At 40.8% G+C, this 17,145-nt stretch overlaps 1 long non-coding RNA gene across 1 annotated transcript in view; it reads right to left on the reverse strand.

Annotated features, from left to right (window-relative positions):
* Positions 1–14,188: 14,188 nt before the first annotated feature.
* The window catches only part of LOC116690514 (uncharacterized), a 60,602-nt gene continuing 57,645 nt past the window's right edge, over positions 14,189–17,145 (reverse strand). The window contains exons 4-6 of the long non-coding RNA XR_004332279.1: positions 16,756–16,835; positions 14,450–14,454; positions 14,189–14,201 (exon numbers count right to left, since the gene is read on the reverse strand). This is a non-coding gene — a long non-coding RNA (uncharacterized LOC116690514). The remainder of the gene's footprint in view (positions 14,202–14,449; positions 14,455–16,755; positions 16,836–17,145) is intronic.

Genomic DNA, 17,145 nt, shown 5'->3' on the forward strand with positions numbered 1-17,145 from the left:
TGAGTGCTTTTTGTACCCAATAATAAACAGTGGTGGTTAACTTGCAACATGGGCTTTAACAACTGACTCTCTCATGCACTTGATCCTGTCCTGTGTGGTGTGTGTGGTGTGTGTGTGTGTGTGTGTGTGTGTGTGTGTGTGTGTGTGGTGTGTGTGTGTGTGTGTGTGAGTTCATCTGTAATCACAGGACCATGGACCACATAGACCCAGTCTCAGCTTTGTTTAACAGCTTTGCAATAATTTACTGATGGACACTATTCATCATGGTCCAGCTCTATCCATCAAAAATGTAACAAGGAACACACATACACAGAAGTGCAAACACAAGCACACGGCCCAAAGCAGCGGTCCAAAAATAACAATGCTTGTGTGTTTGGACCAGTGAAGATGAACAAGGCACACCTTTTAGTGATGCTTCTCACCCCCCACCCTCCACCCAACCACATACACACATACTCACTCACACACACACACACACACACACGCACACGCACACACACAATTACTAATGACTCAATTAAGGACAAAAATGAACTGAAGGACCTCTCACCTGATAACTTTCGTCATGCTCTGTCTCTGTCCCCTGTCTGATCATGGGGTATATGTCCTCTTTTTGTCATTACAGTACGTAAACATTTGATGAGTGAATCTTTTTTTTTTTATAAATGTCAGTAGATGTTCTTTACCTGAATCAGAGAATACATTATATAAATAGATCTATAATAGGCCACAATTACATACATTTTTATTTGTGCTGCATGTGCACAAGTTACAGAAATCTGTATATATTATATATAAACATATGTATTACTATATATATATATATAATATATATATATATATATATGTTAATATATATATATATATATATATATTGTGTGTGTGTATGTGTGTTTGTGTGTGTGTGTGTTTGTGTGTATATGTATATGTGTATGTATATGTATTGTTTTTGGCTTGTCTTACCCGTGTGCCGTCCAGAGTGGGGGAAGGGAGGAGGGGACTTTTCAAAGACTCAGTCTGATGATTGTCATAACACTGTATACGGGGATAAACAAGAGTACCATATTTGTATATTTATGATAAACTTACCCATGCCCGGTATTACAAATGTACAAATATAGGCTGATGATTTGCTGTTATTCTCAACTTCCAGTATTGACAAATAAACAAATCTCAAAATGGAACTGAAGACTTTGTTTACCTGCCAATGGCAATACAAAGAAGCACACCAAATCTGTTACAAATCTAGCTGTTCCCTCCATACAGCAGGTAAAAACTGCCATGGACCCTTATGAAGAAGGTACACATGATATTCTTTTAGTTTCCAGGGACATTGCAGTGCAGCTTTTCTCAAGGTGATCCCACTGAAGCTGATCCCTGCATTGTGCACTTGGCAAGACTAAGAAAACACTAACAAAGAAAGGGAGATGTAATTTGTATGTATACAAATGTCAAAATGTCAAGGCATGTAATCCTTTCAAGAGGTGATGAGGTCTTTGGTTAGAGCTTGGCACCACTCCAGACTCCAACACCAGAAAAGTGCTTACTCCAAGTTCTGGAGGTGAACAATGAGTCACTCTCCCTCTTTCATGCTCTGGCTTTGAAAGGATTATTTTGGTATCAGTACATATGGATTTATAGTAGCAGTGTAAAGTATATCCTGAGTGAGATGTTCCATTTTTATTTATTGCCGAAGCATATTTTTAAAGCATCTTTCCCAAGGATATTTGTGGGCTGAGGTGGTGTATGTTAAACTAGTACGTTATTATACCATTCAGTTAAAGTCAAATCACTACAAATCCTCAACCCATTTCCCCAATGATGCATTCCTCCTCGATAAGAGCCACATCATTCACATAGACTGTGTCAAAACATTTTAAAAGCTTGGGGCTGTCAGAGGAAGACACATCCGGCTAGATAACCCAGTTCTATAAAAGATGAGTGTTTTCAATGTCATCTGAGACTGTGTTTGCACAGGAGTCCCTGAAAACCCTGAAAACCTAGTTAATTAGAAATTATTCACTCTAAATTATAATGGAATTATTTTTCTCATTTAAAAAACCCACTCAAGTTAAACATTTATTAAACTAGTAATTGAGTTTGACTTGAGTCTAAGGAAATACAAAAAATAAAAAGCTCTTGATTAGAAGGGGCTGCCCCAAGCTGGTTTAAGTCTTATTATCAGATCGTTCCAGTTTGGTTAAAGTTAAGATGAATCCTCGTGCACGCCAAAGTTGTCATGGAGTCCCCCAAGGATCTGTGCTCGGTCCAATCCTGTTCAAATTATATATGCTTCCTTTAGGCAGTATTTTTAGGAAAACACTCCAATAAACTTTCATTGTTAGCAGATGATACTCAATTATATCTTTCAATCAAACCGGATGAAAAATAATCAGTTTAGCTAAACTCAAAAGTGCCTTCAAGATATTAAAACCTGGATGACCTGTAATTCTAATGTTAAACTCCGATAAAACTGAAGTATTGCTCTCGGACCCAGCACCTTCGTTTACGCACTATCCAAAGATTAGTTACTCTGGGATGGCATCACCCTGGGGCCCCCAGCACCACAGTGAAGAACTTGGGTCATCTTTGATCAGGACATGTCCTTAATTCCCATTTAAAGCAAATTTCAAGGATCGCCTTTTTACCTAGTTTAATATTGCAAAAATCAGGAATATCCGGGCTAAAAATGATCAAAAAACTAGTCCATGCATTTGTTACTTCTAGGTTGGATTACTGCAATTCTCTGTTATCAGGCTTTCTCGAAAAAAAACCATAAGACTCTACAGCTGATCCAGAATGCTGCGGCACGTGTTCTGACAGGAACCAGGAAAGAGATCACGTTTCCCCTGTTTTAGCTTCTCTGCATTGGCTTTTTTAAAATTTTGAAAAGAAATTTTAAAACCTTTTTCTCCCTACAAAATCTTCTGGGCAGGCTCCCTCTTATTTAAAAAGCTTATGTACCCTTAAACCCGGGGGAGAACTACGCTCCCAGAATGCCCGGTTACTGGGTTCCCAGAGTCTCTAAAAATAGAAAAAGGGGCCAACGTTCACTACCAAACTCCTCTTCCCGTGGAAACCCGGTTCCGTTTGGGGCCGGGGGGAACACCGTTTTCCACATTTAAGAGTAGCTTAAAAACCCTTTCCCTTTTTGGGTAAATTATAGTTTTGGGATAGAATGAAATTGTTAGGGGGGTAAGTTAGTTCCCCTTTTTTCAGATTTATCTATCATAAAAAATAAATTTAAAAAAGACTTGGATACAAACCCGATCCGGGGTTTGGGGGGAAATTTGGCCCCCGGGGTGGAGCTCTCTTTTACCCGTCCTCTTGGTTTTTTTTGAAAAGTTTTAGAACTGGGGACTTTTTTTTGATACCCTGTTAGGCCTAGAACGAATATTTTTAGGGATAGTAGTAGTCCCCATAGTTTTTTAGATTTAAACATCAAAATCAAGAATTTAATAGAAACCAAAGGGGGAATTGGGATACACCCTCCGGTTGGGAGGGTTTGGGCCCCCGGGGGGAGCTCTCTTTTTCCCGTCTCTTGGTTTTTTTGGGAAAAGTTTTTTGCCCGCTGGGGAACCTTTTTTTGTACACTGAGCTCCTCTTCCCCTATCTCTCCATCTTTTTATTTATGTGATCCATGTCCCAGAAATGCTTGTTACTAACCTATTTCTGGGGAGTCATTCCCGGAGTCCTTATGTTCTTTTTTCCCCAGCATGTTCCCTTGGATCAGAGAGGGCTCCGAAATCAGGGTAGCAGCTATCGCCATGGTTCCGCTACACGTTCTGTGATGCATGTTCAAACTGCTACCTGTGGTGCCCTGCTACGTCCTGCTACGTCCTGCTACGTCCTGCTACGTCCTGCTACGTCCTGCTACGTCCTGCTGTGCCTTGTAATGCGTGCACAGCGTCCTGCTATGCCATGAACTACCACAAGAACTGCTACAAACTACTATTTTTTCTATTTTGTTATTGCCACTCTTCATTCTAACCCCAACCGGCCGTCAGACACCGCCTACCAAGAGCCTGGGTCTGACCGAGGTTTCTGCCTAAAAGGAAGTTTTTCCTCGCCACTGTCGCACTGTTGCTTGCTCTGGAGGAAACTAGAACTGTTGGGTCCTTGTAAATTCCGGAGTGTGGTCTTATCGTAAAGTGTCTTGAGATAATTTTTTTATGAATTGATACTATAAATAAATTGAATTGAATTGAATTGATGTGTTAACCCTAGGATGCACTGAGGTGAGTGAGATTGTTCATGGATGTGTTTTTGTACCAACATGTAATCAAGAAAAAAACAATGTGTTGTATTCCTTTTATATTCTATGTATTCCACTAAGTCCCTTTCCACTGGTCATATTTATCTCACTACCCCAAGGATTTGTAAAGGAGGTCAAAATGGCCCATGTACATTTGCCATTTGTCATTTTTTGGCATACTGTGTTTCCACACTAATAACTTCTTTTGGGTTTTTACCCCCAGTTGGTCTTCCTACGCAAAATATGCTTGATAAAAACTGCACTCTTTATTTGATATTCTATGTACCCCTCCACTACTTTGAAAAAAATCCTGTCCTCCAAACATTTGTCTGTCTTCTTCCACTTACAGCAGCTGTTGCTAGGCAACAGGTCATGGCTGCATTAGAATATTAATATTAACCTTAAAACAATATTCAATAGTCAGTGTACAGGCTATTGGATAGAAGTTGCGTCATGGAGTAGTTCAGTTGAATTTCAATGACATTCAATGACTAGTTCAGCAACTGTGATGTCATTACCAAAACTTGTGTTATGGTTGGGGTCCAGCTGGCCGTGAGTTTTGTCTACTTACTATTTTTTCTGACTTCTTTGTTGTCCTGCCTTTGTTTTTTTTCTCTGCTGTTTGATTTCTCCCTTTCTCCTGCCAAAGCCAGCTGACTGCGCACACCTGACAATCATCAACAATCAGCCGCTCCCGCTGCTCACACCTGCCTGTCAGCAGCCATCACCAACAGTATATCTACCCCGGCTCTCCATCCACCCTTCGCTTGATCGTTGCTACCTTCACACTGGTGAACTTTGCTAAAACAAGCCTTCATGAAACTTTTAGTCTCCCTATGTTTTATATGTACTTACCTCCTTTTGTTTCTTCCCTTCGCATTGTCATCTCCACCCCTGTTCCTGCCTCCGGTCAGCTGGCTGTCCTCCTGGTCCTCCTCCCATGGCGCCCTGCTGGAGGCCTGTTACTCCGCTCCCTGCGTCTGTCTCTCCTCCTCGGCGTATCCCACGGATTCCGTCCGTGTCTCTTCCTCGGCTTCCAGTCTCCGTCCTTGCCTGTGTCTGCTCCTTGGTTCCCAGTCTCCTGTCAGCCATCTATCACGTGTTCTCCCCAGCCTCTGTTTCTGGCTTTCCGGTCGTTGGCGTCCTCCCTCCCAATCCCCTTTCCCTTGCTCCTTACAAAAAATGTTTCCCCTGAGCTGTGCGTTTGAGTCCTCCTCTCCTTTCTTAACAACTTGAACGGTAATGTTTTACATTGCTTTTACCGGGGAGTGTAGTGTGATTACATATTTGTTAGTAATGTCTTTTTTTTATTTATTTGATTAGGACAATGCACCTTAAACATTTCTGTGAATGCGCCACTCGGCTAATTTTCAACTGTAGTCCTGGTTACCCAGCATGCACGTCTTTATGGTGGGAGGAAACCCACGCAAACACCGGGAGAACACTCAACCGACACAGACAGGCCCTGCCCCTGCCGGACCGGGATCTGCAGTGCCATCTCCCTGTGAGGCAGAAGTGCTAACCACTGAGCCACCGTGCTGTTTGCTGTTACTGTTACTTTGAATACTGGTCACAGACAAGTGATAACTAGCACTTGGTTTTCCAAATTTAACTGTCTTGATCATGGAAATAATGTAATAGACACAGCTAAAGGGGTGAGAATACCCCTAAATCACACATTTTTCTTCTAAAAAATAATGAAAAAACAAGTTGTCTCTAGGTTGAATGAAGAACTCAAAACTAAGTTAAACATCAGTGTGAAGGGTATTATGCTAAGCCAGATTAACCTGCTGTTTCTTTTAACAACCCAGGATCACTTGCAAAGATTTTTTTTTCCCAACTTTGCAATGTTCGACATCCAATGAGGCTTTATTTCATCTTGTCTTAGCTTGTGTAATCCTCTGTTCTCCACCCTACCTGCTGTAGCATTGCAGTACACTGTGCTGCATGCACATCACAGCACCATATTACCACTATCCCACGCCTGAACTCCAGCCGCCTGTCAGGTTTTGAATCGATTTTGTTTTTAGATTCTACAGAAGCCTTGACAAGACTGGACCATTTCTCAACTGTTTTAATTCCTTTAAAAGATAGACCAGGTTCTGACATTCTCAAGCAGGGTCCTCCTGGACATATTTCCTGGCATTATGCCATATATTGTACAGGTAATTGGGCCTTTGCCCTCAGAGCCAAACCACTGGGGAATGTCACACCAGAGGAGCTGGAAAAAAAACACCTTCAAATGTGTCACATTGAAGAGATATGCTTTGGAGAATTTATTTCTATCTTTTTATTTCCTTAAGTGTTTTTTGTTTTTGTTATTTTGCATATTGAATCATTTTTATATGGTAATTTAATTTGTCTTAGTCGATTTTGTGTTGTGTCCTGTGGATCTTTCATGTTATCATGCCATCCATGACTATTACTATTTTGACCATACAAGTAATGTTAATAATTTAACATTGAGTATTAAGTGGACCCCAGCCGTAAACCAACATGACAGCATGACTTTGCATAAGCATAAGTGGCGTGTTATCTGTACCTATCCACGTGCATGTCTACGCTGTATACAGCGGGCGGAAACATACAGTACATGCCGTGTTATCACCACTTGCCATGTAATCGGGAGAAGAAAGTAACGGTTGAGTTTAGGAAACGTGACACGCCGAACAGGATCCCCGGTCAGCTGGGTGAAAGTCCTGTGTTTTACCCATCTACCACTCCGACCAACCTCCCTATGTGGATTTTAGCCCTTTCATACTGCTCGATATGGCGTAAATTCACGCACTATCACAAGGTAATGTAAGTCAATGGAGGCCAAATGGTGTTGATAAACACGCTAAAAAGCGAGTATGCGTCTTTATAACACGCCAATAATGGCATACAAATTGGTGTATCATACGCCATTTTCTGAGATCAGTCGTACAGTGCGTAGAGACCTTGTCTTTGGTCAGGGAGGACTGTAAGTCAGTGTTTCTGTCATTCGGTTTCTAACCCAACATGTGACCTATTGGTGTACAGTTTATAGAACCATTAGTCTGGCATTTATTGAGTATGTATGAGCAGGAATGCTGATCGATAATTCATTTTGGTTTTGCCGGCATAACGGCATTAAAAATCCAACGAATGTGGTGGTCGTTGCTGCTAGATTAGGGCACTTACATTAGAGGTGCCAGAGCGAAGCGGCAGCCTGTCATTTGAACGGCTGAATAGTCAGGTAGTCGCTGCCAGCTCATCAAAGCACGCAAAAGGGCAGAAAATATCACTGTCACTGCCAACCTTGTCTGCCAACGCAGGTAAGAACATGTTTGGCAAAAAACACTGATGCGTCTGAGCTCACAGCAGCCTCCACAGCAGCAGTCACAACCCCCTACTAACTATGTATTGTATGTACTTTTCTCCCTGTTGAGGTTGGGCAGAAGGTACGGATACACCAGGCTACACACTCACACACACACACAAACGCACACACACACTGAAGGAGCTGATGGGTTTTCATTTCACCATAATTGTACCTTGTACAATTTCATGTGAAAAATAATATAATAAAATAATAAAATTGATTGATATGACTCTTCAAACCACAACCATACAGTCCCTTGTCCCAAATAAACTCCTTAGGCTGCAAATAACAATTATTATCTTAAAAATGACTCCAGTGTACACTGATTTAATACGAAGGAAAGCTGAAAATCTACAATTTGAAAGCTGGAACCAGGGGATATTTTCACTTTTCTGTTTTTGGCTGATAAGGGTAACAGTTAATCAGCACTACACCTACATACACAATTGCTATGTTTGTTTATAGTTCTCTCCTCCTCTGCAGCTTTTCCTACATGTCAACCTAGATGCTCAGTGCAGTTTTATGACTATGTCAGCAGTGCTTGAAAGTATGCCAGAGCTGCAACACCAGCACACTGAGATTCAATTCAGTCTTAAATGTATATGGTTGTTGGTGTGTTTGTGTTTAATCTTCTACTTGACAGTCTGACTTGTCTGCACAACATGTGAGGTCCTATTGCAAAAAATGTGTCAATCTTGTCTTTGTCTGCACCAATTAGCCGGGTCACATTCCTTCTGCTCCCTTTCACACGGTCAAATAAAGCAATTCTGATTCTGGTAAAAGCCTGAGGAGCAGCTTGGATATGGAGTAAACAAGTGTACCACAGTATCTCTAATTTGAAAAATTGGAATACTAGTCTGTATATACCATTTTCTTTCTTTCTCTTTCTTTGGAATTCACTTTGTGTATCCCTTAAAAAAGCCCAAATAAATGAAATAATGATTTTTTTTTTCATCAGATGAAACTCAGCTTGTGAGATTTAGCCCGGTAATGTTTTTTTTGTAGTAACAACCACACAGACTGTTACAGATTAAGAAAAGCAGATGTCTTCTATGCCAAAGGGCACCAGCTGCATGTCGTTTTTAAGCTCTCTTTTTCAAGGAGGGCTAATTTCTGGAGCTGCGACAGATATTTCAGATTTTCAGCCTACATGAGTCGAACGGCATGTTGAGCGTGTATTACTTTCAGGCAGCAACCACATGCTGCTGCTGCTGCTGCTGCCAGTTTGCTCAAATCTACTTTTAGATCATTTTTTGAATAACCGGATGTCTTGTGTAGGTGGAACTGGGATTGGCTGCTGTCAAGGCAACATGCAGCCTTTCTTTTGCTTCCTAATTGCAGTTCCATAGGGACCACTGCCATTATCCAGTCTATCTGCCACTATAGAACGAATATGTTCCAATATTGAAGTCTCTAAGTTGTTTTCACTCAGCAGTATCTGTGATGAAAACATCTAGCTCCTCTTCATCTGTCATGGAACCAAATCTTTAAACCATAGCTTAAAAACTACAACTCAAAATCTCGCTGTGACATAAGCCTTTGAGTTTGGAATGATGTAACTTTTTTGGACACAGTTTTTCAGCTGTTTGCGTCTGTCAGACGTTGAAATAAATTATCTATTAACTAGCATAATTAATCAAACCAATCAATACAAAAAAAAACACACAGACCAATAACACATTATACACATACAGAGTGAGCATTGAGGACACATGAATGTTTTCCTCTTCTCCATAAAATCATAATACTCGCTTACCCAGTCTGTGCACACAATTGTCTGTAGCTACTTTGGGCAAAAAAACTGCCAAAAATGTGAGAGATGCCAAACTATATTGAGAGGAAACTGTCAGTGCCTGGAAACATAATTTTAGGGTCTTGGCCTACATCTTTTTCCCATTGACTTCTATTGATGGAATAGTGGTATCTTCAGTTATTGATTACAAAACTAGTTTTTGCTATTCTTACAATACTTCTTATTGCATTTTTTTAATAGGACAATATATTAATCCCAGTGAAAGCTCATAGCCATAGTATTTATTTCAAACAATATTTGTTTACTTTCCTATTTCATTGGATAATGTATTGTGAAAAGAGTGAAGGGATACAACTAGAGCAGAATCCATTCCTCGAGTAACTCGAATAATTTGATTACTAAAAATTCTCGATGCAATTGTTTTTGCCTCGAAGCTTTGTTTAGTCAATGTAACAAACGTTATATGTGTTTTTTGCACGAATGAATTTTACAGTTACTGGGAAACCCGGTTCCTTTTAAGGATTTGGGTTATTCTGAGTCACTCACTAGACTGAACCGGGTTGTGTGAGTCACTTGAATCACTTGACTCAGTATTGCTAGGGAATAAAAAATTAAAAAAATATATTAAAGTAAGTAAAATATTTTTTTAAATCGACTGTGTGCTTGACCTAATTGCATTTTAACATATTACATTTATACACCAAACCTACAGTAGGCCTAGCTAGACTACAAGAAGAACACTGTATGTTTCAGAAGTGAAAGAATGGCTTTAGTTGTTGAATTGCTTTACTCTGAGCTCGCTCATGCACTTGTTTCCTACAGATCCAGTCATAGCCGGCTGATTTGTGCATTTGACTTACTCACACAAGGGCTCACAAGTCATCGAGGACTTGTGAGTTGTCAGCGAAGTGGTCCCGAGCCACAAGCCGAGGCAAGCTTGCAATGGTTCGGACTGTCTGTTCAAGCTAATTTCTTCAGCTAAGCTACGTGCAGAACACTATGTTATTTCAGAAGTGAAAGAATGGCTTTTGTTGTTAGTTTGCTTTACCCAGAGCTCGAGGAGAGACTTCACTCGCTCGTCTGAATCAGATCCACCGGCTGATTCGCGGGATTGACTGACTCGCACGACTAATCGAGGTCATTGAGTTCTCAAGTGAATGCCATGGTCTCCGAGCTTCCGGCTCTGAGTCTGTGGGTCAGACTTTCTCTTTGCTCACTCAGTCATTCGATTTGACTTGTGGAGTTGTTGTTGCCTACAAAAAAGTTAAGCTTTTTTCAGCTAAGATGGCTAGGAATAGTAGTAGCTAATGTTGCAAGAGGCTTGTGTGTGGTGCTGTTATCATTTTAGATTGATTTGTAGTAGGACTCAACTGATCCAGGTTAATGATACCAGAGACTCGCGATTCGTGAGTCAATTTAAAATCTCAAGTTAAAGATCCGAGTGAATCACAACTAGAACAGGTTTAAAGCGGTGCTGACGCTGGATAAGACTGACAGGTAATAAAATGAAATAAGACAGCAAAAATAATGAGGGGCTAAGAGAAGAGACAGGCAAGAGAAAACGACAACTCTGTACTGTGTGTTTATTGTAAAATCGAACTAGCTTACCACAATAGCAAGGTGATGCTACATCACCTCAGCAGAAAACATCCAGTCAACTCCTGCATTCCACGGAAAGAACCCGACACAAGATAACTAACGTCTGCTGCTCTCTCCACCGTGCTGTTTTACACAACTAGAGCATGCTACTCTGCCAGATTAGCTAAAGCAAAAGCTGTCAGTTCGTAGTCTAACTGTTTTGCTGTGTGCTACTTATCTTGAAATTTTAACACATTTTTGTAAATGTAGCTGTGGCTGGAGACAAACCAGCACCTCGCCGCTGGAGCGCTAACCTCATGGCTACATAGCCCTCCTGTTGTCCTCGTGTCACATTTAACCCCTTTAAAACAATGTCTGTATCTGAAATATGGATTTCTTTTTAACCAAATTACCAGAAAAAATGGATTGGATTTGACACAACGCTCATTGATAATACAATTGATCACTTTCATTCCTGACTAAACTCATCCATACGTTCCTCTGATCTTAACTATTAGTCAAAATAATTCATAATTTCTGCTTTTTTAAGTCAAATATTAGGTAAACATTTACATAAAGAGGCATATTGACTATGGATTCCAAAAGGTACGGTAAAACTAGTAGTAGTAAGGTGGTGTTAGTGAAAACTAAAAAAAGAAGTCTGAAAAAGGAATGAAAATGTCAACTTCTTCATGCTTTCTCCTCACTCAGTATTAGCCTCCTTAAAATGTGTCCCCCTTGAACAGTGTAGTTGAATAGCCCTGCTGTGAACTCTGTACAGTCACATTTACCTGGGCTTAGTGAACAGCTCGTTTGCATATCCAGTGTAAAGAGCCAGAGGCAAGAAGGGGAAAGGGAAGAAAAAGATGAACATTTGGGCCACCAAAAATGTACTATTGCTTACAGTATAAGGGGCTTTGTGGCCCATGCTGTTATGGGTGAGCTGTTCTTCCCCGTCCGGTATATGTGTTCTCTCCCCTTCTCCCCTGTGTTTCTGTCTGTGCTGTTTCTGTCTCCACCTGGAAGTATCAAGGGGCGTGTTTAGAGGAACTAGGTCAAGAGGCGGGACCATTCATCCCTGCTCTGATACATGCACAGCTGCAGCACATTCCATGATTCACCTCAGCAGTACTAATACCCAGGCTGTCATCTCTTCAGCGCCAGTTTGTTACAACAATCCATGTGGTAACTTGGCTCAGTGGTCTTGTCAGTCTGAAGTATCCTTTGTACTTGGCACTCTTACTTACCTTGTGTTCTCCATCTAGATTCCGCTCTAGACCGGCTGCCATCTCTACTGTGCTTCCAGTGCACACCATCCTGTTTCGTCATTGCTCGTGGGATTCCACCTGTATGTGCTAGAGTGTACTCCCCTCTGTCTGCTCGCCTCGTGTCCCCTGTCCAGCCTGGATTCTTCGCTGTTGGCCCACCTCGAGCCTTGGAGCAGCCCTGGAGCTTCCCTGCCTTGACTTTACTGTCAATGGTACTTATAAGTACTATCTGTTCATTAAATATTCCTTTAAAACTGAATTTCCAGTCCTGTGTGTTTATCTCTGCGTTCTGGGTCAGAACTGAACCAACACTTCTGTCCCTGGTATTGTTTGCAATTGATACAATAAAAAAAGGAAACCTTATGTGTGTATATATACTATTGCTGTTTATTATAAAGCAAAAATATTGTTTGATCAATCAATGAAATCGGTAGAATACTCAATTACTAAACTTTTAATAGGATTTTTCTACCCTGCACCTTTCAGTTTGTGCATGCTACTGGTTGGCAACCTCTCCCTTTTTTTTTTTTATCTCTCTCTGCCTGTCTTATGTATAACAGGTGTTATTAGACTCTTGATTATAGACAACAGCAGTCAAGTGGGATACCATCTGTTTCACAGCTTGCTGGTGGTGGTCCATTTAACCTGTCCTCTTGGAACCAGAAGATTTTCTTAAAGGGGACATTTGCACTATGTTGCTTTGGGTATTATGTCGGTTTTAATAAAATATATTTTAACAAAATGAACATGTATATATTTTGACTTGTGTAAAGTACTCCTGGCTATGAAATGACAACTTTCCTCCCTTTCTTACAACATGCTTGTGTTAGCTGTTTCATGGGGCTTGATAACCTGACAAAGGTACTGCAAGCACAGAGTACCAGACTTAAAGGAAAACGCCAAGTTATTGGGACTTTAGCTTATTCACCGTATCCCCCAGAGTTCGATGAGTCCATACATACCCTTCTCATCTCCATGTGTATCGTAACTCTGTAACTCTGTACCGTTAGCCTAGCTCAGCACAGATCCTGGAGGTAAACGGCTCCAAGTATCACCAGGGGCTCTACACGTGAACTTGAGCATTTAGAACATTCTTTGTGTACACTGAGTTTACTAAAAAATATGGTCCTATGCAATCCGTTCATTTGCATTGGGGTGATCGCCTATTTTTGACTGGGAAAATGGTGGGTATGCGTAAACCACTGCAAAGTGAGTTGTTCAAAACCTTTTTTTTAGTTAACTCTGTGAACACAAACAATGTTGTCAATGCTGAGTTAAGGTGTAGAGCCCCTGGTGATACCTCCAGGAGAGTTTGATGTTGTGTCGAGCCATCTTAGTGTTTTAAAAACAGCTAATTTGAGACTAGGGTAAAAGTACCCCTAGGACTCCCATTCAAAAGGCCATTTGACTAAAAAACATGAATACGGTAAATCTTAAAATTGGCGCCTCTGTCCTAAATATACTTTTGAACTAAAGTTTGACTCGGGTACATTCACAAAAAGATCCTAGGTTGCGCTTTGGCAAGAGTTACGCTTTAAGCAATTGGATCAGGAAAAATGCTATTAAGCTTCTTTGCTTCTTCCAAACAGTTTGAAGAACTGTTTGGAAGTAATTATAAACTGGCCTTTGTCATGATGGATAACCCCTCACAGCAAAAAAAGGGTTTCTAAAAACAAGATAGAAACACTAAATCTGAGGGAAAAGGTGATCAAAACAAGTGAAATTATCTGTCCATGCAGCAAGATAATTCACTTGACATGCTTGCTTGATTCAAGATTATAGTTCAAGTTACACTTAAAATAAGAAATTTAACTCTTAAAACAAGATAAATTATCTAAAACTTCTAAAGTTTTTTTTTTTTTAATCTTTGCAAGAACCAAATAATTTGCAATGCTTAAAAAAGCCAGTATTAACCAGTAGTCAAATTGTTGCTGCAAAAAATAAGTATTAATAGTTATTATTTTTTCTATCTAAATAAATTAGAAATTTTCTGTTTTGAAGTTGCTTCCTCCTTCGTATTCACAGAAATTATAACTTGTGTTATCTGTTAATGGGTGACAATGTGCACACAGGGTAAGGCGTCTTTAACTCCAACTCTGCAGTGGAAAAGCAGGCTTCCTTTTAATGACTACTACTTCTAATGTTGCTGATAGCTCAGGGTTTTTTCAGGCTTTGTGTAAACCACTATGCAGGTCCTTGGTATTTAATGAGCCTTAAGTGGATTTTCTCATATTTCAAAATAATTTGTTTACTTGTACTGATGCAGCCACTTGTGTGGTTTAGCTTTGTGCTAGTCTTTGTCTGAATGTCCCTGTTTTGGTTGAAAAGATCCACTACAGGCTGCTCTGTGCTTGGCTGGCACTTGTGCATGAATGTGTCCCAAGAACCTCCAACACGTAAGACGTGACTAGCTACTGATAAACAACAGTCTTTTATTTGGAGGGGGGGGGGGACAGAACTCAGAATGTCATTGAAGCAAATGGTCATACTGTTTGTTTTCCAGAGTCTCTTTTTTTTCTCAGTGCAGTCTGTGCAGCTGATTGTTCAGTTTAGGATGACCAGTGTTTCACACCAGCTAACGGATGCATCACACACAGCCTCCCAGCCACAGAGGAACAGCCTGGCCTCTTCATTTTCTTCCTTTCTACTCCTTGTCAGATTATACTCACAAGTACTGGGACTTGCCTTTTCTGGAAGCAGAGCTGGATCCAAGTATGACGCATTACCACTGAAATAAGTACTGAGTGTGAAATAACGTTCACATTCAATTCCAAACACAAAAAATGAATGATTCGCTGCTTGTGAAAATACTTCCATTTCCCACATACAGTATATATACAATAACTGCCTGGACATTAATGACATTACTGTTCATTTTTGCCGAATTGGATCCGGCCTTGGATTTCATTAAGGCCAAGTGTGTCGTCTCCTTAGTAAATTGTAATCAGAATGAACTAATGATCCTTTTGTTGGAATAGACATTCTTGCATTTGAGACTGACCACACCTACCATTAAGTGTCTGAGTAAAGCCGGCACCAATTGCCTCGCAACATTTTGCTGGGCAGCCATCAAGTACTTTGTGAATAAAATGGAGCGATCCCAAAGGCAATTGTGACTGTGAGCCATTTTGTGCTATTTTGGTAGTGGGGATGTCATAATAAATAGCAGTCTCTTCACTGAAGTGTGGGTAGTGTATGGTGTCAGGATTATGTCATGTTTCAGGAGTCCAATACAACATCCTCACAAGCAAATTATTTAATTTATTATTTCACACATGCACAATGGAGAGTTGTACAGGCAGCTGCGAGCGTAAAACAAAACATAAGGACAGGGAAAAAAGGGCACCTGCGTGCATGAAACTAACCACACGCACAGAGCAGCCAGCACGCGCCCACAAGTGTCTGCTGAGCAATCGCTAGATAGCATACACACTCTCGCAGGTAAAATCTTCTCGCCAAGTTGGACGCCGTAGAGCTCCGCAACAATTCAGCATACAGCAGATAGTGCAGGACAGCACAGAAACAAGATAAAACATCCGGTTAATTTAAAAAAATTAAATAGATCATATATCCCTGCACTACACCTTGAAATCACAGCACAGAGTTGTTCCCCCTCTACTCCACTGGATGGAAACATACTGTTGATGTTTTTGTGGTTCTATTCTACATGAGTTCGCGAGATCTCATGGGTCCTTGTGACTTCAGCTGTCAGTCATGGCCGCAGCCGTTCCGCAACAAATCTGGACCTGGCAGGGATTAGCTTCAGAGTAAGGTTGGGACTATTTGTTGACATAGCTGACGTCATTGATTATGTAAATGCATTGACACAAATAATTTGTGTCTAAAAATAACATGGCTGCCTACAGCAACAGCGCAAGTATGGATTCCTTGCAACAACACGTTGAGAGAAAGGCTTGCACACGGTCTTCTAAGGTGTGGGAGTATTTTACTCTTAAAGGAGAATTCCGGTCAATTTCAACATGTAGCTCTGTTTTTTTTTAAATGTGTAGTGCTGTCAGTAGCAAGACAAATGAAACCAATCGGTGCTGCCTACACCCTGTTATCCTCCTGCTAGAGTTAGCACCCAACAGGCTTAAACAGGGCAAGTTTTAAAGGTTTTTGTACCAGTGCCTAGCCACGTTCAGTTATTCCTTCCAAGTGAACACAGTGAATCTGACTGTAGTAGATGTGACAGAAAAGGCGTAAAAGGTGTGACAATTGACATGTGTGGACTTCATCGGAAAACAGGAAATAAACAGAGGTATGTGCAGTAGCTGAATTAACACAACTTTTATGCCTTTCTGTCACATCTACTGCAGTCAAATTTTCTGTGTTCACTTGGAAGGGATAACTGCACATGGCTAGGCACTGGTAATGCCATTTCGAGCCTGTATAGAGGCTAAAAACATGTTTAAAACTTGCCCTGATTAAGCCTGTTGGGTGCTAACTCTAGCAAGATGATAACATGCTACACGCTACTGACAACACTACACATTTAATAAAAAACAGAGCTACATGTTGAAATCGACCGGAATTCTCCTTTAAAGCCAACAACAACATGGTAGTCTGTAGACTTTGTAAAATGATCCCTGAGTCAGGATAACAGCAGCAAAACACTGTAAGTTCTGCTCACCTATGCTTCTCCAGCTTCTCCCGTAGCTCACGGGTATACAGTGGCCCATTCCCAAAGTCCGGACTCTGGTGGAATTTGGTGCTCGTTCTCTTAAAAATCCTAAGGACTTAGCGTTGTCCCAATGTCGAATTTTAAAGGGCGTGAGGGTTAGCGCACACACTTATCGAGCCCTTTCTGTGAGTCTGCATCAACGCAGACTTCATCAAAGGGAATTACCCACGGTTCAAAGCGTAACGGCAACAGAACGGAACGGACCTGTTGTCCACATGGTAAAACAAGAGTTTGATAACATTTTGAAAACTACTAGAACTGTTG

This window comes from Etheostoma spectabile, chromosome 1 (assembly GCF_008692095.1).
Source record: "Etheostoma spectabile isolate EspeVRDwgs_2016 chromosome 1, UIUC_Espe_1.0, whole genome shotgun sequence".
Classification (NCBI taxonomy): Eukaryota; Metazoa; Chordata; class Actinopteri; order Perciformes; family Percidae; genus Etheostoma; species Etheostoma spectabile.